General features: G+C 45.4%; 30 non-coding genes across 30 annotated transcripts; all 30 read right to left on the bottom strand.

The window, feature by feature from the left end:
• Positions 1–147: 147 nt before the first annotated feature.
• Positions 148–266, bottom strand: LOC142508277 (5S ribosomal RNA). Its single transcript, XR_012806499.1, has one exon. It is a non-coding gene; the product is annotated as a 5S ribosomal RNA (ribosomal RNA).
• Positions 267–949: 683 nt separating this feature from the next.
• Positions 950–1,068, bottom strand: LOC142515235 (5S ribosomal RNA). Its single transcript, XR_012811091.1, has one exon. It is a non-coding gene; the product is annotated as a 5S ribosomal RNA (ribosomal RNA).
• Positions 1,069–1,751: 683 nt separating this feature from the next.
• LOC142515247 (5S ribosomal RNA) lies at positions 1,752–1,870 on the bottom strand. Its single transcript, XR_012811102.1, has one exon. It is a non-coding gene; the product is annotated as a 5S ribosomal RNA (ribosomal RNA).
• Positions 1,871–2,553: 683 nt separating this feature from the next.
• Positions 2,554–2,672, bottom strand: LOC142508394 (5S ribosomal RNA). The gene has a single exon (XR_012806608.1). It is a non-coding gene; the product is annotated as a 5S ribosomal RNA (ribosomal RNA).
• A 683-nt stretch (positions 2,673–3,355) lies between these two features.
• LOC142515258 (5S ribosomal RNA) lies at positions 3,356–3,474 on the bottom strand. The gene has a single exon (XR_012811113.1). It is a non-coding gene; the product is annotated as a 5S ribosomal RNA (ribosomal RNA).
• Positions 3,475–4,156: 682 nt separating this feature from the next.
• On the bottom strand, positions 4,157–4,275 carry LOC142515269 (5S ribosomal RNA). Its single transcript, XR_012811124.1, has one exon. It is a non-coding gene; the product is annotated as a 5S ribosomal RNA (ribosomal RNA).
• Positions 4,276–4,958: 683 nt separating this feature from the next.
• LOC142515281 (5S ribosomal RNA) lies at positions 4,959–5,077 on the bottom strand. Its single transcript, XR_012811135.1, has one exon. It is a non-coding gene; the product is annotated as a 5S ribosomal RNA (ribosomal RNA).
• A 683-nt stretch (positions 5,078–5,760) lies between these two features.
• Positions 5,761–5,879, bottom strand: LOC142508509 (5S ribosomal RNA). The gene has a single exon (XR_012806719.1). It is a non-coding gene; the product is annotated as a 5S ribosomal RNA (ribosomal RNA).
• Positions 5,880–6,562: 683 nt separating this feature from the next.
• LOC142515294 (5S ribosomal RNA) lies at positions 6,563–6,681 on the bottom strand. Its single transcript, XR_012811148.1, has one exon. It is a non-coding gene; the product is annotated as a 5S ribosomal RNA (ribosomal RNA).
• Positions 6,682–7,364: 683 nt separating this feature from the next.
• Positions 7,365–7,482, bottom strand: LOC142513390 (5S ribosomal RNA). The gene has a single exon (XR_012809339.1). It is a non-coding gene; the product is annotated as a 5S ribosomal RNA (ribosomal RNA).
• Positions 7,483–8,164: 682 nt separating this feature from the next.
• On the bottom strand, positions 8,165–8,283 carry LOC142515306 (5S ribosomal RNA). Its single transcript, XR_012811159.1, has one exon. It is a non-coding gene; the product is annotated as a 5S ribosomal RNA (ribosomal RNA).
• Positions 8,284–8,967: 684 nt separating this feature from the next.
• On the bottom strand, positions 8,968–9,086 carry LOC142515318 (5S ribosomal RNA). The gene has a single exon (XR_012811170.1). It is a non-coding gene; the product is annotated as a 5S ribosomal RNA (ribosomal RNA).
• Positions 9,087–9,770: 684 nt separating this feature from the next.
• Positions 9,771–9,889, bottom strand: LOC142515330 (5S ribosomal RNA). The gene has a single exon (XR_012811182.1). It is a non-coding gene; the product is annotated as a 5S ribosomal RNA (ribosomal RNA).
• Positions 9,890–10,572: 683 nt separating this feature from the next.
• LOC142515342 (5S ribosomal RNA) lies at positions 10,573–10,691 on the bottom strand. The gene has a single exon (XR_012811193.1). It is a non-coding gene; the product is annotated as a 5S ribosomal RNA (ribosomal RNA).
• A 684-nt stretch (positions 10,692–11,375) lies between these two features.
• On the bottom strand, positions 11,376–11,494 carry LOC142515353 (5S ribosomal RNA). The gene has a single exon (XR_012811204.1). It is a non-coding gene; the product is annotated as a 5S ribosomal RNA (ribosomal RNA).
• A 682-nt stretch (positions 11,495–12,176) lies between these two features.
• LOC142515365 (5S ribosomal RNA) lies at positions 12,177–12,295 on the bottom strand. The gene has a single exon (XR_012811215.1). It is a non-coding gene; the product is annotated as a 5S ribosomal RNA (ribosomal RNA).
• A 682-nt stretch (positions 12,296–12,977) lies between these two features.
• LOC142515378 (5S ribosomal RNA) lies at positions 12,978–13,096 on the bottom strand. Its single transcript, XR_012811226.1, has one exon. It is a non-coding gene; the product is annotated as a 5S ribosomal RNA (ribosomal RNA).
• A 683-nt stretch (positions 13,097–13,779) lies between these two features.
• LOC142515389 (5S ribosomal RNA) lies at positions 13,780–13,898 on the bottom strand. The gene has a single exon (XR_012811237.1). It is a non-coding gene; the product is annotated as a 5S ribosomal RNA (ribosomal RNA).
• Positions 13,899–14,581: 683 nt separating this feature from the next.
• Positions 14,582–14,700, bottom strand: LOC142515402 (5S ribosomal RNA). Its single transcript, XR_012811249.1, has one exon. It is a non-coding gene; the product is annotated as a 5S ribosomal RNA (ribosomal RNA).
• Positions 14,701–15,384: 684 nt separating this feature from the next.
• Positions 15,385–15,503, bottom strand: LOC142515414 (5S ribosomal RNA). Its single transcript, XR_012811261.1, has one exon. It is a non-coding gene; the product is annotated as a 5S ribosomal RNA (ribosomal RNA).
• Positions 15,504–16,186: 683 nt separating this feature from the next.
• LOC142515426 (5S ribosomal RNA) lies at positions 16,187–16,305 on the bottom strand. Its single transcript, XR_012811272.1, has one exon. It is a non-coding gene; the product is annotated as a 5S ribosomal RNA (ribosomal RNA).
• Positions 16,306–16,988: 683 nt separating this feature from the next.
• On the bottom strand, positions 16,989–17,107 carry LOC142515438 (5S ribosomal RNA). Its single transcript, XR_012811284.1, has one exon. It is a non-coding gene; the product is annotated as a 5S ribosomal RNA (ribosomal RNA).
• Positions 17,108–17,791: 684 nt separating this feature from the next.
• On the bottom strand, positions 17,792–17,910 carry LOC142515450 (5S ribosomal RNA). The gene has a single exon (XR_012811295.1). It is a non-coding gene; the product is annotated as a 5S ribosomal RNA (ribosomal RNA).
• Positions 17,911–18,594: 684 nt separating this feature from the next.
• Positions 18,595–18,713, bottom strand: LOC142515461 (5S ribosomal RNA). The gene has a single exon (XR_012811306.1). It is a non-coding gene; the product is annotated as a 5S ribosomal RNA (ribosomal RNA).
• Positions 18,714–19,396: 683 nt separating this feature from the next.
• On the bottom strand, positions 19,397–19,515 carry LOC142515472 (5S ribosomal RNA). Its single transcript, XR_012811317.1, has one exon. It is a non-coding gene; the product is annotated as a 5S ribosomal RNA (ribosomal RNA).
• Positions 19,516–20,199: 684 nt separating this feature from the next.
• Positions 20,200–20,318, bottom strand: LOC142515484 (5S ribosomal RNA). The gene has a single exon (XR_012811328.1). It is a non-coding gene; the product is annotated as a 5S ribosomal RNA (ribosomal RNA).
• A 683-nt stretch (positions 20,319–21,001) lies between these two features.
• LOC142515496 (5S ribosomal RNA) lies at positions 21,002–21,120 on the bottom strand. The gene has a single exon (XR_012811339.1). It is a non-coding gene; the product is annotated as a 5S ribosomal RNA (ribosomal RNA).
• A 685-nt stretch (positions 21,121–21,805) lies between these two features.
• On the bottom strand, positions 21,806–21,924 carry LOC142508623 (5S ribosomal RNA). The gene has a single exon (XR_012806830.1). It is a non-coding gene; the product is annotated as a 5S ribosomal RNA (ribosomal RNA).
• A 683-nt stretch (positions 21,925–22,607) lies between these two features.
• Positions 22,608–22,726, bottom strand: LOC142515507 (5S ribosomal RNA). Its single transcript, XR_012811351.1, has one exon. It is a non-coding gene; the product is annotated as a 5S ribosomal RNA (ribosomal RNA).
• A 683-nt stretch (positions 22,727–23,409) lies between these two features.
• LOC142515519 (5S ribosomal RNA) lies at positions 23,410–23,528 on the bottom strand. The gene has a single exon (XR_012811362.1). It is a non-coding gene; the product is annotated as a 5S ribosomal RNA (ribosomal RNA).
• Between the last annotated feature and the right edge of the window lie 589 nt (positions 23,529–24,117).

The following is a 24,117-nucleotide window of genomic DNA, read 5'->3' on the forward strand; positions in this document are numbered from 1 at the left end:
ATCAAATTAGCCTACAATTTTGTCCAAATCCGGCAGTGCCCGAGCTACTTTCATTTCACATGTCTTATCTGGTCCCGATCGAGATTCAGATGATTTGAGCCGAAAATCGTCTGTCAACAAGTAATCAAAAATAGAAAAACACGAAAAGGGGTGCAACACGAGGACTTCCCAGGGGGTCACCCATCCTAGTACTGCTCTCGCCCAAGCACGCTTAACTTCGGAGTTCTGATGGGATCCGGTGCATTAGTGCTGGTATGATCGCACCCGACATTGAGTGGGATGTTTATTCTTATATCCCTCGAGTACGTGTGGAGCGGGCGGCGATGGACAACACGCGGCACTGCTCTCGCCCAATCATAACCATGAAGTTAAGCGTTCTGGCGCGATGGCAGAGCTAGGATGGGTGACCTCCCTGGGAAGACCTCGTGTCGCGACCGTTTACGTAAATTATGGATAAAACAGTCGAAATAATTGTTTTTAATGAGTTAACCGTCTCCGGAGTAATCTGCGTCATACCCTTCCGCACAGAACCGGCTCACGACAACAAAAATCGATAAATGTTCCCAGAAAATAGAAAAAAAAATAAGAAGAAGGAAATAACGAATGTAAAGCTATTATTATGCCTGGGATACGATAAAATGGAACCGGAATCGAATTTCGAACTTCCTAAGCGGATTTCTCGAGGAAACGAAAGCTTAACAGAAGCGGTAAATCGCAAATTAGAGGGTCTTAGAGAAGGAATTCGGCTAAAATCTCGTCAGCTCATTGCGTAGTAATGAGTCTCGTCCGTTTGCCCGTTTACAATCAAATTAGCCTACAATTTTGTCCAAATCCGGCAGTGCCCGAGCTACTTTCATTTCACATGTCTTATCTGGTCCCGATCGAGATTCAGATGATTTGAGCCGAAAATCGTCTGTCAACAAGTAATCAAAAATAGAAAAACACGAAAAGGGTGCAACACGAGGACTTCCCAGGGGGTCACCCATCCTAGTACTGCTCTCGCCCAAGCACGCTTAACTTCGGAGTTCTGATGGGATCCGGTGCATTAGTGCTGGTATGATCGCACCCGACATTGAGTGGGATGTTTATTCTTATATCCCTCGAGTACGTGTGGAGCGGGCGGCGATGGACAACACGCGGCACTGCTCTCGCCCAATCATAACCATGAAGTTAAGCGTTCTGGCGCGATGGCAGAGCTAGGATGGGTGACCTCCCTGGGAAGACCTCGTGTCGCGACCGTTTACGTAAATTATGGATAAAACAGTCGAAATAATTGTTTTTAATGAGTTAACCGTCTCCGGAGTAATCTGCGTCATACCCTTCCGCACAGAACCGGCTCACGACAACAAAAATCGATAAATGTTCCCAGAAAATAGAAAAAAAAATAAGAAGAAGGAAATAACGAATGTAAAGCTATTATTATGCCTGGGATACGATAAAATGGAACCGGAATCGAATTTCGAACTTCCTAAGCGGATTTCTCGAGGAAACGAAAGCTTAACAGAAGCGGTAAATCGCAAATTAGAGGGTCTTAGAGAAGGAATTCGGCTAAAATCTCGTCAGCTCATTGCGTAGTAATGAGTCTCGTCCGTTTGCCCGTTTACAATCAAATTAGCCTACAATTTTGTCCAAATCCGGCAGTGCCCGAGCTACTTTCATTTCACATGTCTTATCTGGTCCCGATCGAGATTCAGATGATTTGAGCCGAAAATCGTCTGTCAACAAGTAATCAAAAATAGAAAAACACGAAAAGGGTGCAACACGAGGACTTCCCAGGGGGTCACCCATCCTAGTACTGCTCTCGCCCAAGCACGCTTAACTTCGGAGTTCTGATGGGATCCGGTGCATTAGTGCTGGTATGATCGCACCCGACATTGAGTGGGATGTTTATTCTTATATCCCTCGAGTACGTGTGGAGCGGGCGGCGATGGACAACACGCGGCACTGCTCTCGCCCAATCATAACCATGAAGTTAAGCGTTCTGGCGCGATGGCAGAGGTAGGATGGGTGACCTCCCTGGGAAGACCTCGTGTCGCGACCGTTTACGTAAATTATGGATAAAACAGTCGAAATAATTGTTTTTAATGAGTTAACCGTCTCCGGAGTAATCTGCGTCATACCCTTCCGCACAGAACCGGCTCACGACAACAAAAATCGATAAATGTTCCCAGAAAATAGAAAAAAAATAAGAAGAAGGAAATAACGAATGTAAAGCTATTATTATGCCTGGGATACGATAAAATGGAACCGGAATCGAATTTCGAACTTCCTAAGCGGATTTCTCGAGGAAACGAAAGCTTAACAGAAGCGGTAAATCGCAAATTAGAGGGTCTTAGAGAAGGAATTCGGCTAAAATCTCGTCAGCTCATTGCGTAGTAATGAGTCTCGTCCGTTTGCCCGTTTACAATCAAATTAGCCTACAATTTTGTCCAAATCCGGCAGTGCCCGAGCTACTTTCATTTCACATGTCTTATCTGGTCCCGATCGAGATTCAGATGATTTGAGCCGAAAATCGTCTGTCAACAAGTAATCAAAAATAGAAAAACACGAAAAGGGGTGCAACACGAGGACTTCCCAGGGGGTCACCCATCCTAGTACTGCTCTCGCCCAAGCACGCTTAACTTCGGAGTTCTGATGGGATCCGGTGCATTAGTGCTGGTATGATCGCACCCGACATTGAGTGGGATGTTTATTCTTATATCCCTCGAGTACGTGTGGAGCGGGCGGCGATGGACAACACGCGGCACTGCTCTCGCCCAATCATAACCATGAAGTTAAGCGTTCTGGCGCGATGGCAGAGCTAGGATGGGTGACCTCCCTGGGAAGACCTCGTGTCGCGACCGTTTACGTAAATTATGGATAAAACAGTCGAAATAATTGTTTTTAATGAGTTAACCGTCTCCGGAGTAATCTGCGTCATACCCTTCCGCACAGAACCGGCTCACGACAACAAAAATCGATAAATGTTCCCAGAAAATAGAAAAAAAAATAAGAAGAAGGAAATAACGAATGTAAAGCTATTATTATGCCTGGGATACGATAAAATGGAACCGGAATCGAATTTCGAACTTCCTAAGCGGATTTCTCGAGGAAACGAAAGCTTAACAGAAGCGGTAAATCGCAAATTAGAGGGTCTTAGAGAAGGAATTCGGCTAAAATCTCGTCAGCTCATTGCGTAGTAATGAGTCTCGTCCGTTTGCCCGTTTACAATCAAATTAGCCTACAATTTTGTCCAAATCCGGCAGTGCCCGAGCTACTTTCATTTCACATGTCTTATCTGGTCCCGATCGAGATTCAGATGATTTGAGCCGAAAATCGTCTGTCAACAAGTAATCAAAAATAGAAAAACACGAAAAGGGTGCAACACGAGGACTTCCCAGGGGGTCACCCATCCTAGTACTGCTCTCGCCCAAGCACGCTTAACTTCGGAGTTCTGATGGGATCCGGTGCATTAGTGCTGGTATGATCGCACCCGACATTGAGTGGGATGTTTATTCTTATATCCCTCGAGTACGTGTGGAGCGGGCGGCGATGGACAACACGCGGCACTGCTCTCGCCCAATCATAACCATGAAGTTAAGCGTTCTGGCGCGATGGCAGAGCTAGGATGGGTGACCTCCCTGGGAAGACCTCGTGTCGCGACCGTTTACGTAAATTATGGATAAAACAGTCGAAATAATTGTTTTTAATGAGTTAACCGTCTCCGGAGTAATCTGCGTCATACCCTTCCGCACAGAACCGGCTCACGACAACAAAAATCGATAAATGTTCCCAGAAAATAGAAAAAAAATAAGAAGAAGGAAATAACGAATGTAAAGCTATTATTATGCCTGGGATACGATAAAATGGAACCGGAATCGAATTTCGAACTTCCTAAGCGGATTTCTCGAGGAAACGAAAGCTTAACAGAAGCGGTAAATCGCAAATTAGAGGGTCTTAGAGAAGGAATTCGGCTAAAATCTCGTCAGCTCATTGCGTAGTAATGAGTCTCGTCCGTTTGCCCGTTTACAATCAAATTAGCCTACAATTTTGTCCAAATCCGGCAGTGCCCGAGCTACTTTCATTTCACATGTCTTATCTGGTCCCGATCGAGATTCAGATGATTTGAGCCGAAAATCGTCTGTCAACAAGTAATCAAAAATAGAAAAACACGAAAAGGGTGCAACACGAGGACTTCCCAGGGGGTCACCCATCCTAGTACTGCTCTCGCCCAAGCACGCTTAACTTCGGAGTTCTGATGGGATCCGGTGCATTAGTGCTGGTATGATCGCACCCGACATTGAGTGGGATGTTTATTCTTATATCCCTCGAGTACGTGTGGAGCGGGCGGCGATGGACAACACGCGGCACTGCTCTCGCCCAATCATAACCATGAAGTTAAGCGTTCTGGCGCGATGGCAGAGCTAGGATGGGTGACCTCCCTGGGAAGACCTCGTGTCGCGACCGTTTACGTAAATTATGGATAAAACAGTCGAAATAATTGTTTTTAATGAGTTAACCGTCTCCGGAGTAATCTGCGTCATACCCTTCCGCACAGAACCGGCTCACGACAACAAAAATCGATAAATGTTCCCAGAAAATAGAAAAAAAAATAAGAAGAAGGAAATAACGAATGTAAAGCTATTATTATGCCTGGGATACGATAAAATGGAACCGGAATCGAATTTCGAACTTCCTAAGCGGATTTCTCGAGGAAACGAAAGCTTAACAGAAGCGGTAAATCGCAAATTAGAGGGTCTTAGAGAAGGAATTCGGCTAAAATCTCGTCAGCTCATTGCGTAGTAATGAGTCTCGTCCGTTTGCCCGTTTACAATCAAATTAGCCTACAATTTTGTCCAAATCCGGCAGTGCCCGAGCTACTTTCATTTCACATGTCTTATCTGGTCCCGATCGAGATTCAGATGATTTGAGCCGAAAATCGTCTGTCAACAAGTAATCAAAAATAGAAAAACACGAAAAGGGTGCAACACGAGGACTTCCCAGGGGGTCACCCATCCTAGTACTGCTCTCGCCCAAGCACGCTTAACTTCGGAGTTCTGATGGGATCCGGTGCATTAGTGCTGGTATGATCGCACCCGACATTGAGTGGGATGTTTATTCTTATATCCCTCGAGTACGTGTGGAGCGGGCGGCGATGGACAACACGCGGCACTGCTCTCGCCCAATCATAACCATGAAGTTAAGCGTTCTGGCGCGATGGCAGAGCTAGGATGGGTGACCTCCCTGGGAAGACCTCGTGTCGCGACCGTTTACGTAAATTATGGATAAAACAGTCGAAATAATTGTTTTTAATGAGTTAACCGTCTCCGGAGTAATCTGCGTCATACCCTTCCGCACAGAACCGGCTCACGACAACAAAAATCGATAAATGTTCCCAGAAAATAGAAAAAAAATAAGAAGAAGGAAATAACGAATGTAAAGCTATTATTATGCCTGGGATACGATAAAATGGAACCGGAATCGAATTTCGAACTTCCTAAGCGGATTTCTCGAGGAAACGAAAGCTTAACAGAAGCGGTAAATCGCAAATTAGAGGGTCTTAGAGAAGGAATTCGGCTAAAATCTCGTCAGCTCATTGCGTAGTAATGAGTCTCGTCCGTTTGCCCGTTTACAATCAAATTAGCCTACAATTTTGTCCAAATCCGGCAGTGCCCGAGCTACTTTCATTTCACATGTCTTATCTGGTCCCGATCGAGATTCAGATGATTTGAGCCGAAAATCGTCTGTCAACAAGTAATCAAAAATAGAAAAACACGAAAAGGGGTGCAACACGAGGACTTCCCAGGGGGTCACCCATCCTAGTACTGCTCTCGCCCAAGCACGCTTAACTTCGGAGTTCTGATGGGATCCGGTGCATTAGTGCTGGTATGATCGCACCCGACATTGAGTGGGATGTTTATTCTTATATCCCTCGAGTACGTGTGGAGCGGGCGGCGATGGACAACACGCGGCACTGCTCTCGCCCAATCATAACCATGAAGTTAAGCGTTCTGGCGCGATGGCAGAGCTAGGATGGGTGACCTCCCTGGGAAGACCTCGTGTCGCGACCGTTTACGTAAATTATGGATAAAACAGTCGAAATAATTGTTTTTAATGAGTTAACCGTCTCCGGAGTAATCTGCGTCATACCCTTCCGCACAGAACCGGCTCACGACAACAAAAATCGATAAATGTTCCCAGAAAATAGAAAAAAAAATAAGAAGAAGGAAATAACGAATGTAAAGCTATTATTATGCCTGGGATACGATAAAATGGAACCGGAATCGAATTTCGAACTTCCTAAGCGGATTTCTCGAGGAAACGAAAGCTTAACAGAAGCGGTAAATCGCAAATTAGAGGGTCTTAGAGAAGGAATTCGGCTAAAATCTCGTCAGCTCATTGCGTAGTAATGAGTCTCGTCCGTTTGCCCGTTTACAATCAAATTAGCCTACAATTTTGTCCAAATCCGGCAGTGCCCGAGCTACTTTCATTTCACATGTCTTATCTGGTCCCGATCGAGATTCAGATGATTTGAGCCGAAAATCGTCTGTCAACAAGTAATCAAAAATAGAAAAACACGAAAAGGGTGCAACACGAGGACTTCCCAGGGGGTCACCCATCCTAGTACTGCTCTCGCCCAAGCACGCTTAACTTCGGAGTTCTGATGGGATCCGGTGCATTAGTGCTGGTATGATCGCACCCGACATTGAGTGGGATGTTTATTCTTATATCCCTCGAGTACGTGTGGAGCGGGCGGCGATGGACAACACGCGGCACTGCTCTCGCCCAATCATAACCATGAAGTTAAGCGTTCTGGCGCGATGGCAGAGCTAGGATGGGTGACCTCCCTGGGAAGACCTCGTGTCGCGACCGTTTACGTAAATTATGGATAAAACAGTCGAAATAATTGTTTTTAATGAGTTAACCGTCTCCGGAGTAATCTGCGTCATACCCTTCCGCACAGAACCGGCTCACGACAACAAAAATCGATAAATGTTCCCAGAAAATAGAAAAAAAAATAAGAAGAAGGAAATAACGAATGTAAAGCTATTATTATGCCTGGGATACGATAAAATGGAACCGGAATCGAATTTCGAACTTCCTAAGCGGATTTCTCGAGGAAACGAAAGCTTAACAGAAGCGGTAAATCGCAAATTAGAGGGTCTTAGAGAAGGAATTCGGCTAAAATCTCGTCAGCTCATTGCGTAGTAATGAGTCTCGTCCGTTTGCCCGTTTACAATCAAATTAGCCTACAATTTTGTCCAAATCCGGCAGTGCCCGAGCTACTTTCATTTCACATGTCTTATCTGGTCCCGATCGAGATTCAGATGATTTGAGCCGAAAATCGTCTGTCAACAAGTAATCAAAAATAGAAAAACACGAAAAGGGTGCAACACGAGGACTTCCCAGGGGGTCACCATCCTAGTACTGCTCTCGCCCAAGCACGCTTAACTTCGGAGTTCTGATGGGATCCGGTGCATTAGTGCTGGTATGATCGCACCCGACATTGAGTGGGATGTTTATTCTTATATCCCTCGAGTACGTGTGGAGCGGGCGGCGATGGACAACACGCGGCACTGCTCTCGCCCAATCATAACCATGAAGTTAAGCGTTCTGGCGCGATGGCAGAGCTAGGATGGGTGACCTCCCTGGGAAGACCTCGTGTCGCGACCGTTTACGTAAATTATGGATAAAACAGTCGAAATAATTGTTTTTAATGAGTTAACCGTCTCCGGAGTAATCTGCGTCATACCCTTCCGCACAGAACCGGCTCACGACAACAAAAATCGATAAATGTTCCCAGAAAATAGAAAAAAAATAAGAAGAAGGAAATAACGAATGTAAAGCTATTATTATGCCTGGGATACGATAAAATGGAACCGGAATCGAATTTCGAACTTCCTAAGCGGATTTCTCGAGGAAACGAAAGCTTAACAGAAGCGGTAAATCGCAAATTAGAGGGTCTTAGAGAAGGAATTCGGCTAAAATCTCGTCAGCTCATTGCGTAGTAATGAGTCTCGTCCGTTTGCCCGTTTACAATCAAATTAGCCTACAATTTTGTCCAAATCCGGCAGTGCCCGAGCTACTTTCATTTCACATGTCTTATCTGGTCCCGATCGAGATTCAGATGATTTGAGCCGAAAATCGTCTGTCAACAAGTAATCAAAAATAGAAAAACACGAAAAGGGTGCAACACGAGGACTTCCCAGGGGGTCACCCATCCTAGTACTGCTCTCGCCCAAGCACGCTTAACTTCGGAGTTCTGATGGGATCCGGTGCATTAGTGCTGGTATGATCGCACCCGACATTGAGTGGGATGTTTATTCTTATATCCCTCGAGTACGTGTGGAGCGGGCGGCGATGGACAACACGCGGCACTGCTCTCGCCCAATCATAACCATGAAGTTAAGCGTTCTGGCGCGATGGCAGAGCTAGGATGGGTGACCTCCCTGGGAAGACCTCGTGTCGCGACCGTTTACGTAAATTATGGATAAAACAGTCGAAATAATTGTTTTTAATGAGTTAACCGTCTCCGGAGTAATCTGCGTCATACCCTTCCGCACAGAACCGGCTCACGACAACAAAAATCGATAAATGTTCCCAGAAAATAGAAAAAAAAATAAGAAGAAGGAAATAACGAATGTAAAGCTATTATTATGCCTGGGATACGATAAAATGGAACCGGAATCGAATTTCGAACTTCCTAAGCGGATTTCTCGAGGAAACGAAAGCTTAACAGAAGCGGTAAATCGCAAATTAGAGGGTCTTAGAGAAGGAATTCGGCTAAAATCTCGTCAGCTCATTGCGTAGTAATGAGTCTCGTCCGTTTGCCCGTTTACAATCAAATTAGCCTACAATTTTGTCCAAATCCGGCAGTGCCCGAGCTACTTTCATTTCACATGTCTTATCTGGTCCCGATCGAGATTCAGATGATTTGAGCCGAAAATCGTCTGTCAACAAGTAATCAAAAATAGAAAAACACGAAAAAGGGTGCAACACGAGGACTTCCCAGGGGGTCACCCATCCTAGTACTGCTCTCGCCCAAGCACGCTTAACTTCGGAGTTCTGATGGGATCCGGTGCATTAGTGCTGGTATGATCGCACCCGACATTGAGTGGGATGTTTATTCTTATATCCCTCGAGTACGTGTGGAGCGGGCGGCGATGGACAACACGCGGCACTGCTCTCGCCCAATCATAACCATGAAGTTAAGCGTTCTGGCGCGATGGCAGAGGTAGGATGGGTGACCTCCCTGGGAAGACCTCGTGTCGCGACCGTTTACGTAAATTATGGATAAAACAGTCGAAATAATTGTTTTTAATGAGTTAACCGTCTCCGGAGTAATCTGCGTCATACCCTTCCGCACAGAACCGGCTCACGACAACAAAAATCGATAAATGTTCCCAGAAAAAATAGAAAAAAAATAAGAAGAAGGAAATAACGAATGTAAAGCTATTATTATGCCTGGGATACGATAAAATGGAACCGGAATCGAATTTCGAACTTCCTAAGCGGATTTCTCGAGGAAACGAAAGCTTAACAGAAGCGGTAAATCGCAAATTAGAGGGTCTTAGAGAAGGAATTCGGCTAAAATCTCGTCAGCTCATTGCGTAGTAATGAGTCTCGTCCGTTTGCCCGTTTACAATCAAATTAGCCTACAATTTTGTCCAAATCCGGCAGTGCCCGAGCTACTTTCATTTCACATGTCTTATCTGGTCCCGATCGAGATTCAGATGATTTGAGCCGAAAATCGTCTGTCAACAAGTAATCAAAAATAGAAAAACACGAAAAGGGTGCAACACGAGGACTTCCCAGGGGGTCACCCATCCTAGTACTGCTCTCGCCCAAGCACGCTTAACTTCGGAGTTCTGATGGGATCCGGTGCATTAGTGCTGGTATGATCGCACCCGACATTGAGTGGGATGTTTATTCTTATATCCCTCGAGTACGTGTGGAGCGGGCGGCGATGGACAACACGCGGCACTGCTCTCGCCCAATCATAACCATGAAGTTAAGCGTTCTGGCGCGATGGCAGAGCTAGGATGGGTGACCTCCCTGGGAAGACCTCGTGTCGCGACCGTTTACGTAAATTATGGATAAAACAGTCGAAATAATTGTTTTTAATGAGTTAACCGTCTCCGGAGTAATCTGCGTCATACCCTTCCGCACAGAACCGGCTCACGACAACAAAAATCGATAAATGTTCCCAGAAAATAGAAAAAAAAATAAGAAGAAGGAAATAACGAATGTAAAGCTATTATTATGCCTGGGATACGATAAAATGGAACCGGAATCGAATTTCGAACTTCCTAAGCGGATTTCTCGAGGAAACGAAAGCTTAACAGAAGCGGTAAATCGCAAATTAGAGGGTCTTAGAGAAGGAATTCGGCTAAAATCTCGTCAGCTCATTGCGTAGTAATGAGTCTCGTCCGTTTGCCCGTTTACAATCAAATTAGCCTACAATTTTGTCCAAATCCGGCAGTGCCCGAGCTACTTTCATTTCACATGTCTTATCTGGTCCCGATCGAGATTCAGATGATTTGAGCCGAAAATCGTCTGTCAACAAGTAATCAAAAATAGAAAAACACGAAAAGGGTGCAACACGAGGACTTCCCAGGGGGTCACCCATCCTAGTACTGCTCTCGCCCAAGCACGCTTAACTTCGGAGTTCTGATGGGATCCGGTGCATTAGTGCTGGTATGATCGCACCCGACATTGAGTGGGATGTTTATTCTTATATCCCTCGAGTACGTGTGGAGCGGGCGGCGATGGACAACACGCGGCACTGCTCTCGCCCAATCATAACCATGAAGTTAAGCGTTCTGGCGCGATGGCAGAGGCTAGGATGGGTGACCTCCCTGGGAAGACCTCGTGTCGCGACCGTTTACGTAAATTATGGATAAAACAGTCGAAATAATTGTTTTTAATGAGTTAACCGTCTCCGGAGTAATCTGCGTCATACCCTTCCGCACAGAACCGGCTCACGACAACAAAAATCGATAAATGTTCCCAGAAAATAGAAAAAAAATAAGAAGAAGGAAATAACGAATGTAAAGCTATTATTATGCCTGGGATACGATAAAATGGAACCGGAATCGAATTTCGAACTTCCTAAGCGGATTTCTCGAGGAAACGAAAGCTTAACAGAAGCGTTAAATCGCAAATTAGAGGGTCTTAGAGAAGGAATTCGGCTAAAATCTCGTCAGCTCATTGCGTAGTAATGAGTCTCGTCCGTTTGCCCGTTTACAATCAAATTAGCCTACAATTTTGTCCAAATCCGGCAGTGCCCGAGCTACTTTCATTTCACATGTCTTATCTGGTCCCGATCGAGATTCAGATGATTTGAGCCGAAAATCGTCTGTCAACAAGTAATCAAAAATAGAAAAACACGAAAAAGGGTGCAACACGAGGACTTCCCAGGGGGTCACCCATCCTAGTACTGCTCTCGCCCAAGCACGCTTAACTTCGGAGTTCTGATGGGATCCGGTGCATTAGTGCTGGTATGATCGCACCCGACATTGAGTGGGATGTTTATTCTTATATCCCTCGAGTACGTGTGGAGCGGGCGGCGATGGACAACACGCGGCACTGCTCTCGCCCAATCATAACCATGAAGTTAAGCGTTCTGGCGCGATGGCAGAGCTAGGATGGGTGACCTCCCTGGGAAGACCTCGTGTCGCGACCGTTTACGTAAATTATGGATAAAACAGTCGAAATAATTGTTTTTAATGAGTTAACCGTCTCCGGAGTAATCTGCGTCATACCCTTCCGCACAGAACCGGCTCACGACAACAAAAATCGATAAATGTTCCCAGAAAATAGAAAAAAAATAAGAAGAAGGAAATAACGAATGTAAAGCTATTATTATGCCTGGGATACGATAAAATGGAACCGGAATCGAATTTCGAACTTCCTAAGCGGATTTCTCGAGGAAACGAAAGCTTAACAGAAGCGGTAAATCGCAAATTAGAGGGTCTTAGAGAAGGAATTCGGCTAAAATCTCGTCAGCTCATTGCGTAGTAATGAGTCTCGTCCGTTTGCCCGTTTACAATCAAATTAGCCTACAATTTTGTCCAAATCCGGCAGTGCCCGAGCTACTTTCATTTCACATGTCTTATCTGGTCCCGATCGAGATTCAGATGATTTGAGCCGAAAATCGTCTGTCAACAAGTAATCAAAAATAGAAAAACACGAAAAGGGTGCAACACGAGGACTTCCCAGGGGGTCACCCATCCTAGTACTGCTCTCGCCCAAGCACGCTTAACTTCGGAGTTCTGATGGGATCCGGTGCATTAGTGCTGGTATGATCGCACCCGACATTGAGTGGGATGTTTATTCTTATATCCCTCGAGTACGTGTGGAGCGGGCGGCGATGGACAACACGCGGCACTGCTCTCGCCCAATCATAACCATGAAGTTAAGCGTTCTGGCGCGATGGCAGAGGTAGGATGGGTGACCTCCCTGGGAAGACCTCGTGTCGCGACCGTTTACGTAAATTATGGATAAAACAGTCGAAATAATTGTTTTTAATGAGTTAACCGTCTCCGGAGTAATCTGCGTCATACCCTTCCGCACAGAACCGGCTCACGACAACAAAAATCGATAAATGTTCCCAGAAAATAGAAAAAAAATAAGAAGAAGGAAATAACGAATGTAAAGCTATTATTATGCCTGGGATACGATAAAATGGAACCGGAATCGAATTTCGAACTTCCTAAGCGGATTTCTCGAGGAAACGAAAGCTTAACAGAAGCGGTAAATCGCAAATTAGAGGGTCTTAGAGAAGGAATTCGGCTAAAATCTCGTCAGCTCATTGCGTAGTAATGAGTCTCGTCCGTTTGCCCGTTTACAATCAAATTAGCCTACAATTTTGTCCAAATCCGGCAGTGCCCGAGCTACTTTCATTTCACATGTCTTATCTGGTCCCGATCGAGATTCAGATGATTTGAGCCGAAAATCGTCTGTCAACAAGTAATCAAAAATAGAAAAACACGAAAAGGGTGCAACACGAGGACTTCCCAGGGGGTCACCCATCCTAGTACTGCTCTCGCCCAAGCACGCTTAACTTCGGAGTTCTGATGGGATCCGGTGCATTAGTGCTGGTATGATCGCACCCGACATTGAGTGGGATGTTTATTCTTATATCCCTCGAGTACGTGTGGAGCGGGCGGCGATGGACAACACGCGGCACTGCTCTCGCCCAATCATAACCATGAAGTTAAGCGTTCTGGCGCGATGGCAGAGCTAGGATGGGTGACCTCCCTGGGAAGACCTCGTGTCGCGACCGTTTACGTAAATTATGGATAAAACAGTCGAAATAATTGTTTTTAATGAGTTAACCGTCTCCGGAGTAATCTGCGTCATACCCTTCCGCACAGAACCGGCTCACGACAACAAAAATCGATAAATGTTCCCAGAAAATAGAAAAAAAAATAAGAAGAAGGAAATAACGAATGTAAAGCTATTATTATGCCTGGGATACGATAAAATGGAACCGGAATCGAATTTCGAACTTCCTAAGCGGATTTCTCGAGGAAACGAAAGCTTAACAGAAGCGGTAAATCGCAAATTAGAGGGTCTTAGAGAAGGAATTCGGCTAAAATCTCGTCAGCTCATTGCGTAGTAATGAGTCTCGTCCGTTTGCCCGTTTACAATCAAATTAGCCTACAATTTTGTCCAAATCCGGCAGTGCCCGAGCTACTTTCATTTCACATGTCTTATCTGGTCCCGATCGAGATTCAGATGATTTGAGCCGAAAATCGTCTGTCAACAAGTAATCAAAAATAGAAAAACACGAAAAGGGTGCAACACGAGGACTTCCCAGGGGGTCACCCATCCTAGTACTGCTCTCGCCCAAGCACGCTTAACTTCGGAGTTCTGATGGGATCCGGTGCATTAGTGCTGGTATGATCGCACCCGACATTGAGTGGGATGTTTATTCTTATATCCCTCGAGTACGTGTGGAGCGGGCGGCGATGGACAACACGCGGCACTGCTCTCGCCCAATCATAACCATGAAGTTAAGCGTTCTGGCGCGATGGCAGAGCTAGGATGGGTGACCTCCCTGGGAAGACCTCGTGTCGCGACCGTTTACGTAAATTATGGATAAAACAGTCGAAATAATTGTTTTTAATGAGTTAACCGTCTCCGGAGTAATCTGCGTCATACCCTTCCGCACAGAACCGGCTCACGACAACAAAAATCGATAAATGTTCCCAGAAAATAGAAAAAAAAATAAGAAGAAGGAAATAACGAATGTAAAGCTATTATTATGCCTGGGATACGATAAAATGGAACCGGAATCGAATTTCGAACTTCCTAAGCGGATTTCTCGAGGAAACGAAAGCTTAACAGAAGCGGTAAATCGCAAATTAGAGGGTCTTAGAGAAGGAATTCGGCTAAAATCTCGTCAGCTCATTGCGTAGTAATGAGTCTCGTCCGTTTGCCCGTTTACAATCAAATTAGCCTACAATTTTGTCCAAATCCGGCAGTGCCCGAGCTACTTTCATTTCACATGTCTTATCTGGTCCCGATCGAGATTCAGATGATTTGAGCCGAAAATCGTCTGTCAACAAGTAATCAAAAATAGAAAAACACGAAAAGGGTGCAACACGAGGACTTCCCAGGGGGTCACCCATCCTAGTACTGCTCTCGCCCAAGCACGCTTAACTTCGGAGTTCTGATGGGATCCGGTGCATTAGTGCTGGTATGATCGCACCCGACATTGAGTGGGATGTTTATTCTTATATCCCTCGAGTACGTGTGGAGCGGGCGGCGATGGACAACACGCGGCACTGCTCTCGCCCAATCATAACCATGAAGTTAAGCGTTCTGGCGCGATGGCAGAGGTAGGATGGGTGACCTCCCTGGGAAGACCTCGTGTCGCGACCGTTTACGTAAATTATGGATAAAACAGTCGAAATAATTGTTTTTAATGAGTTAACCGTCTCCGGAGTAATCTGCGTCATACCCTTCCGCACAGAACCGGCTCACGACAACAAAAATCGATAAATGTTCCCAGAAAATAGAAAAAAAAATAAGAAGAAGGAAATAACGAATGTAAAGCTATTATTATGCCTGGGATACGATAAAATGGAACCGGAATCGAATTTCGAACTTCCTAAGCGGATTTCTCGAGGAAACGAAAGCTTAACAGAAGCGGTAAATCGCAAATTAGAGGGTCTTAGAGAAGGAATTCGGCTAAAATCTCGTCAGCTCATTGCGTAGTAATGAGTCTCGTCCGTTTGCCCGTTTACAATCAAATTAGCCTACAATTTTGTCCAAATCCGGCAGTGCCCGAGCTACTTTCATTTCACATGTCTTATCTGGTCCCGATCGAGATTCAGATGATTTGAGCCGAAAATCGTCTGTCAACAAGTAATCAAAAATAGAAAAACACGAAAAAGGGTGCAACACGAGGACTTCCCAGGGGGTCACCCATCCTAGTACTGCTCTCGCCCAAGCACGCTTAACTTCGGAGTTCTGATGGGATCCGGTGCATTAGTGCTGGTATGATCGCACCCGACATTGAGTGGGATGTTTATTCTTATATCCCTCGAGTACGTGTGGAGCGGGCGGCGATGGACAACACGCGGCACTGCTCTCGCCCAATCATAACCATGAAGTTAAGCGTTCTGGCGCGATGGCAGAGGTAGGATGGGTGACCTCCCTGGGAAGACCTCGTGTCGCGACCGTTTACGTAAATTATGGATAAAACAGTCGAAATAATTGTTTTTAATGAGTTAACCGTCTCCGGAGTAATCTGCGTCATACCCTTCCGCACAGAACCGGCTCACGACAACAAAAATCGATAAATGTTCCCAGAAAATAGAAAAAAAAATAAGAAGAAGGAAATAACGAATGTAAAGCTATTATTATGCCTGGGATACGATAAAATGGAACCGGAATCGAATTTCGAACTTCCTAAGCGGATTTCTCGAGGAAACGAAAGCTTAACAGAAGCGGTAAATCGCAAATTAGAGGGTCTTAGAGAAGGAATTCGGCTAAAATCTCGTCAGCTCATTGCGTAGTAATGAGTCTCGTCCGTTTGCCCGTTTACAATCAAATTAGCCTACAATTTTGTCCAAATCCGGCAGTGCCCGAGCTACTTTCATTTCACATGTCTTATCTGGTCCCGATCGAGATTCAGATGATTTGAGCCGAAAATCGTCTGTCAACAAGTAATCAAAAATAGAAAAACACGAAAAGGGTGCAACACGAGGACTTCCCAGGGGGTCACCCATCCTAGTACTGCTCTCGCCCAAGCACGCTTAACTTCGGAGTTCTGATGGGATCCGGTGCATTAGTGCTGGTATGATCGCACCCGACATTGAGTGGGATGTTTATTCTTATATCCCTCGAGTACGTGTGGAGCGGGCGGCGATGGACAACACGCGGCACTGCTCTCGCCCAATCATAACCATGAAGTTAAGCGTTCTGGCGCGATGGCAGAGGTAGGATGGGTGACCTCCCTGGGAAGACCTCGTGTCGCGACCGTTTACGTAAATTATGGATAAAACAGTCGAAATAATTGTTTTTAATGAGTTAACCGTCTCCGGAGTAATCTGCGTCATACCCTTCCGCACAGAACCGGCTCACGACAACAAAAATCGATAAATGTTCCCAGAAAATAGAAAAAAAATAAGAAGAAGGAAATAACGAATGTAAAGCTATTATTATGCCTGGGATACGATAAAATGGAACCGGAATCGAATTTCGAACTTCCTAAGCGGATTTCTCGAGGAAACGAAAGCTTAACAGAAGCGGTAAATCGCAAATTAGAGGGTCTTAGAGAAGGAATTCGGCTAAAATCTCGTCAGCTCATTGCGTAGTAATGAGTCTCGTCCGTTTGCCCGTTTACAATCAAATTAGCCTACAATTTTGTCCAAATCCGGCAGTGCCCGAGCTACTTTCATTTCACATGTCTTATCTGGTCCCGATCGAGATTCAGATGATTTGAGCCGAAAATCGTCTGTCAACAAGTAATCAAAAATAGAAAAACACGAAAAAGGGTGCAACACGAGGACTTCCCAGGGGGTCACCCATCCTAGTACTGCTCTCGCCCAAGCACGCTTAACTTCGGAGTTCTGATGGGATCCGGTGCATTAGTGCTGGTATGATCGCACCCGACATTGAGTGGGATGTTTATTCTTATATCCCTCGAGTACGTGTGGAGCGGGCGGCGATGGACAACACGCGGCACTGCTCTCGCCCAATCATAACCATGAAGTTAAGCGTTCTGGCGCGATGGCAGAGGTAGGATGGGTGACCTCCCTGGGAAGACCTCGTGTCGCGACCGTTTACGTAAATTATGGATAAAACAGTCGAAATAATTGTTTTTAATGAGTTAACCGTCTCCGGAGTAATCTGCGTCATACCCTTCCGCACAGAACCGGCTCACGACAACAAAAATCGATAAATGTTCCCAGAAAATAGAAAAAAAAATAAGAAGAAGGAAATAACGAATGTAAAGCTATTATTATGCCTGGGATACGATAAAATGGAACCGGAATCGAATTTCGAACTTCCTAAGCGGATTTCTCGAGGAAACGAAAGCTTAACAGAAGCGTTAAATCGCAAATTAGAGGGTCTTAGAGAAGGAATTCGGCTAAAATCTCGTCAGCTCATTGCGTAGTAATGAGTCTCGTCCGTTTGCCCGTTTACAATCAAATTAGCCTACAATTTTGTCCAAATCCGGCAGTGCCCGAGCTACTTTCATTTCACATGTCTTATCTGGTCCCGATCGAGATTCAGATGATTTGAGCCGAAAATCGTCTGTCAACAAGTAATCAAAAATAGAAAAACACGAAAAAGGGTGCAACACGAGGACTTCCCAGGGGGTCACCCATCCTAGTACTGCTCTCGCCCAAGCACGCTTAACTTCGGAGTTCTGATGGGATCCGGTGCATTAGTGCTGGTATGATCGCACCCGACATTGAGTGGGATGTTTATTCTTATATCCCTCGAGTACGTGTGGAGCGGGCGGCGATGGACAACACGCGGCACTGCTCTCGCCCAATCATAACCATGAAGTTAAGCGTTCTGGCGCGATGGCAGAGGTAGGATGGGTGACCTCCCTGGGAAGACCTCGTGTCGCGACCGTTTACGTAAATTATGGATAAAACAGTCGAAATAATTGTTTTTAATGAGTTAACCGTCTCCGGAGTAATCTGCGTCATACCCTTCCGCACAGAACCGGCTCACGACAACAAAAATCGATAAATGTTCCCAGAAAATAGAAAAAAAAATAAGAAGAAGGAAATAACGAATGTAAAGCTATTATTATGCCTGGGATACGATAAAATGGAACCGGAATCGAATTTCGAACTTCCTAAGCGGATTTCTCGAGGAAACGAAAGCTTAACAGAAGCGTTAAATCGCAAATTAGAGGGTCTTAGAGAAGGAATTCGGCTAAAATCTCGTCAGCTCATTGCGTAGTAATGAGTCTCGTCCGTTTGCCCGTTTACAATCAAATTAGCCTACAATTTTGTCCAAATCCGGCAGTGCCCGAGCTACTTTCATTTCACATGTCTTATCTGGTCCCGATCGAGATTCAGATGATTTGAGCCGAAAATCGTCTGTCAACAAGTAATCAAAAATAGAAAAACACGAAAAAGGGTGCAACACGAGGACTTCCCAGGGGGTCACCCATCCTAGTACTGCTCTCGCCCAAGCACGCTTAACTTCGGAGTTCTGATGGGATCCGGTGCATTAGTGCTGGTATGATCGCACCCGACATTGAGTGGGATGTTTATTCTTATATCCCTCGAGTACGTGTGGAGCGGGCGGCGATGGACAACACGCGGCACTGCTCTCGCCCAATCATAACCATGAAGTTAAGCGTTCTGGCGCGATGGCAGAGGTAGGATGGGTGACCTCCCTGGGAAGACCTCGTGTCGCGACCGTTTACGTAAATTATGGATAAAACAGTCGAAATAATTGTTTTTAATGAGTTAACCGTCTCCGGAGTAATCTGCGTCATACCCTTCCGCACAGAACCGGCTCACGACAACAAAAATCGATAAATGTTCCCAGAAAATAGAAAAAAAATAAGAAGAAGGAAATAACGAATGTAAAGCTATTATTATGCCTGGGATACGATAAAATGGAACCGGAATCGAATTTCGAACTTCCTAAGCGGATTTCTCGAGGAAACGAAAGCTTAACAGAAGCGTTAAATCGCAAATTAGAGGGTCTTAGAGAAGGAATTCGGCTAAAATCTCGTCAGCTCATTGCGTAGTAATGAGTCTCGTCCGTTTGCCCGTTTACAATCAAATTAGCCTACAATTTTGTCCAAATCCGGCAGTGCCCGAGCTACTTTCATTTCACATGTCTTATCTGGTCCCGATCGAGATTCAGATGATTTGAGCCGAAAATCGTCTGTCAACAAGTAATCAAAAATAGAAAAACACGAAAAAGGGTGCAACACGAGGACTTCCCAGGGGGTCACCCATCCTAGTACTGCTCTCGCCCAAGCACGCTTAACTTCGGAGTTCTGATGGGATCCGGTGCATTAGTGCTGGTATGATCGCACCCGACATTGAGTGGGATGTTTATTCTTATATCCCTCGAGTACGTGTGGAGCGGGCGGCGATGGACAACACGCGGCACTGCTCTCGCCCAATCATAACCATGAAGTTAAGCGTTCTGGCGCGATGGCAGAGGTAGGATGGGTGACCTCCCTGGGAAGACCTCGTGTCGCGACCGTTTACGTAAATTATGGATAAAACAGTCGAAATAATTGTTTTTAATGAGTTAACCGTCTCCGGAGTAATCTGCGTCATACCCTTCCGCACAGAACCGGCTCACGACAACAAAAATCGATAAATGTTCCCAGAAAATAGAAAAAAAAATAAGAAGAAGGAAATAACGAATGTAAAGCTATTATTATGCCTGGGATACGATAAAATGGAACCGGAATCGAATTTCGAACTTCCTAAGCGGATTTCTCGAGGAAACGAAAGCTTAACAGAAGCGTTAAATCGCAAATTAGAGGGTCTTAGAGAAGGAATTCGGCTAAAATCTCGTCAGCTCATTGCGTAGTAATGAGTCTCGTCCGTTTGCCCGTTTACAATCAAATTAGCCTACAATTTTGTCCAAATCCGGCAGTGCCCGAGCTACTTTCATTTCACATGTCTTATCTGGTCCCGATCGAGATTCAGATGATTTGAGCCGAAAATCGTCTGTCAACAAGTAATCAAAAATAGAAAAACACGAAAAAGGGTGCAACACGAGGACTTCCCAGGGGGTCACCCATCCTAGTACTGCTCTCGCCCAAGCACGCTTAACTTCGGAGTTCTGATGGGATCCGGTGCATTAGTGCTGGTATGATCGCACCCGACATTGAGTGGGATGTTTATTCTTATATCCCTCGAGTACGTGTGGAGCGGGCGGCGATGGACAACACGCGGCACTGCTCTCGCCCAATCATAACCATGAAGTTAAGCGTTCTGGCGCGATGGCAGAGCTAGGATGGGTGACCTCCCTGGGAAGACCTCGTGTCGCGACCGTTTACGTAAATTATGGATAAAACAGTCGAAATAATTGTTTTTAATGAGTTAACCGTCTCCGGAGTAATCTGCGTCATACCCTTCCGCACAGAACCGGCTCACGACAACAAAAATCGATAAATGTTCCCAGAAAATAGAAAAAAAAATAAGAAGAAGGAAATAACGAATGTAAAGCTATTATTATGCCTGGGATACGATAAAATGGAACCGGAATCGAATTTCGAACTTCCTAAGCGGATTTCTCGAGGAAACGAAAGCTTAACAGAAGCGGTAAATCGCAAATTAGAGGGTCTTAGAGAAGGAATTCGGCTAAAATCTCGTCAGCTCATTGCGTAGTAATGAGTCTCGTCCGTTTGCCCGTTTACAATCAAATTAGCCTACAATTTTGTCCAAATCCGGCAGTGCCCGAGCTACTTTCATTTCACATGTCTTATCTGGTCCCGATCGAGATTCAGATGATTTGAGCCGAAAATCGTCTGTCAACAAGTAATCAAAAATAGAAAAACACGAAAAGGGTGCAACACGAGGACTTCCCAGGGGGTCACCCATCCTAGTACTGCTCTCGCCCAAGCACGCTTAACTTCGGAGTTCTGATGGGATCCGGTGCATTAGTGCTGGTATGATCGCACCCGACATTGAGTGGGATGTTTATTCTTATATCCCTCGAGTACGTGTGGAGCGGGCGGCGATGGACAACACGCGGCACTGCTCTCGCCCAATCATAACCATGAAGTTAAGCGTTCTGGCGCGATGGCAGAGGCTAGGATGGGTGACCTCCCTGGGAAGACCTCGTGTCGCGACCGTTTACGTAAATTATGGATAAAACAGTCGAAATAATTGTTTTTAATGAGTTAACCGTCTCCGGAGTAATCTGCGTCATACCCTTCCGCACAGAACCGGCTCACGACAACAAAAATCGATAAATGTTCCCAGAAAATAGAAAAAAAAATAAGAAGAAGGAAATAACGAATGTAAAGCTATTATTATGCCTGGGATACGATAAAATGGAACCGGAATCGAATTTCGAACTTCCTAAGCGGATTTCTCGAGGAAACGAAAGCTTAACAGAAGCGTTAAATCGCAAATTAGAGGGTCTTAGAGAAGGAATTCGGCTAAAATCTCGTCAGCTCATTGCGTAGTAATGAGTCTCGTCCGTTTGCCCGTTTACAATCAAATTAGCCTACAATTTTGTCCAAATCCGGCAGTGCCCGAGCTACTTTCATTTCACATGTCTTATCTGGTCCCGATCGAGATTCAGATGATTTGAGCCGAAAATCGTCTGTCAACAAGTAATCAAAAATAGAAAAACACGAAAAGGGGTGCAACACGAGGACTTCCCAGGGGGTCACCCATCCTAGTACTGCTCTCGCCCAAGCACGCTTAACTTCGGAGTTCTGATGGGATCCGGTGCATTAGTGCTGGTATGATCGCACCCGACATTGAGTGGGATGTTTATTCTTATATCCCTCGAGTACGTGTGGAGCGGGCGGCGATGGACAACACGCGGCACTGCTCTCGCCCAATCATAACCATGAAGTTAAGCGTTCTGGCGCGATGGCAGAGCTAGGATGGGTGACCTCCCTGGGAAGACCTCGTGTCGCGACCGTTTACGTAAATTATGGATAAAACAGTCGAAATAATTGTTTTTAATGAGTTAACCGTCTCCGGAGTAATCTGCGTCATACCCTTCCGCACAGAACCGGCTCACGACAACAAAAATCGATAAATGTTCCCAGAAAATAGAAAAAAAAATAAGAAGAAGGAAATAACGAATGTAAAGCTATTATTATGCCTGGGATACGATAAAATGGAACCGGAATCGAATTTCGAACTTCCTAAGCGGATTTCTCGAGGAAACGAAAGCTTAACAGAAGCGTTAAATCGCAAATTAGAGGGTCTTAGAGAAGGAATTCGGCTAAAATCTCGTCAGCTCATTGCGTAGTAATGAGTCTCGTCCGTTTGCCCGTTTACAATCAAATTAGCCTACAATTTTGTCCAAATCCGGCAGTGCCCGAGCTACTTTCATTTCACATGTCTTATCTGGTCCCGATCGAGATTCAGATGATTTGAGCCGAAAATCGTCTGTCAACAAGTAATCAAAAATAGAAAAACACGAAAAGGGTGCAACACGAGGACTTCCCAGGGGGTCACCCATCCTAGTACTGCTCTCGCCCAAGCACGCTTAACTTCGGAGTTCTGATGGGATCCGGTGCATTAGTGCTGGTATGATCGCACCCGACATTGAGTGGGATGTTTATTCTTATATCCCTCGAGTACGTGTGGAGCGGGCGGCGATGGACAACACGCGGCACTGCTCTCGCCCAATCATAACCATGAAGTTAAGCGTTCTGGCGCGATGGCAGAGGTAGGATGGGTGACCTCCCTGGGAAGACCTCGTGTCGCGACCGTTTACGTAAATTATGGATAAAACAGTCGAAATAATTGTTTTTAATGAGTTAACCGTCTCCGGAGTAATCTGCGTCATACCCTTCCGCACAGAACCGGCTCACGACAACAAAAATCGATAAATGTTCCCAGAAAATAGAAAAAAAATAAGAAGAAGGAAATAACGAATGTAAAGCTATTATTATGCCTGGGATACGATAAAATGGAACCGGAATCGAATTTCGAACTTCCTAAGCGGATTTCTCGAGGAAACGAAAGCTTAACAGAAGCGGTAAATCGCAAATTAGAGGGTCTTAGAGAAGGAATTCGGCTAAAATCTCGTCAGCTCATTGCGTAGTAATGAGTCTCGTCCGTTTGCCCGTTTACAATCAAATTAGCCTACAATTTTGTCCAAATCCGGCAGTGCCCGAGCTACTTTCATTTCACATGTCTTATCTGGTCCCGATCGAGATTCAGATGATTTGAGCCGAAAATCGTCTGTCAACAAGTAATCAAAAATAGAAAAACACGAAAAAGGGTGCAACACGAGGACTTCCCAGGGGGTCACCCATCCTAGTACTGCTCTCGCCCAAGCACGCTTAACTTCGGAGTTCTGATGGGATCCGGTGCATTAGTGCTGGTATGATCGCACCCGACATTGAGTGGGATGTTTATTCTTATATCCCTCGAGTACGTGTGGAGCGGGCGGCGATGGACAACACGCGGCACTGCTCTCGCCCAATCATAACCATGAAGTTAAGCGTTCTGGCGCGATGGCAGAGGTAGGATGGGTGACCTCCCTGGGAAGACCTCGTGTCGCGACCGTTTACGTAAATTATGGATAAAACAGTCGAAATAATTGTTTTTAATGAGTTAACCGTCTCCGGAGTAATCTGCGTCATACCCTTCCGCACAGAACCGGCTCACGACAACAAAAATCGATAAATGTTCCCAGAAAATAGAAAAAAAAATAAGAAGAAGGAAATAACGAATGTAAAGCTATTATTATGCCTGGGATACGATAAAATGGAACCGGAATCGAATTTCGAACTTCCTAAGCGGATTTCTCGAGGAAACGAAAGCTTAACAGAAGCGTTAAATCGCAAATTAGAGGGTCTTAGAGAAGGAATTCGGCTAAAATCTCGTCAGCTCATTGCGTAGTAATGAGTCTCGTCCGTTTGCCCGTTTACAATCAAATTAGCCTACAATTTTGTCCAAATCCGGCAGTGCCCGAGCTACTTTC

The sequence above is a fragment of the Primulina tabacum genome, chromosome 10, assembly GCF_025594145.1.
Source record: "Primulina tabacum isolate GXHZ01 chromosome 10, ASM2559414v2, whole genome shotgun sequence".
Lineage (NCBI taxonomy): Eukaryota > Viridiplantae > Streptophyta > Magnoliopsida > Lamiales > Gesneriaceae > Primulina > Primulina tabacum.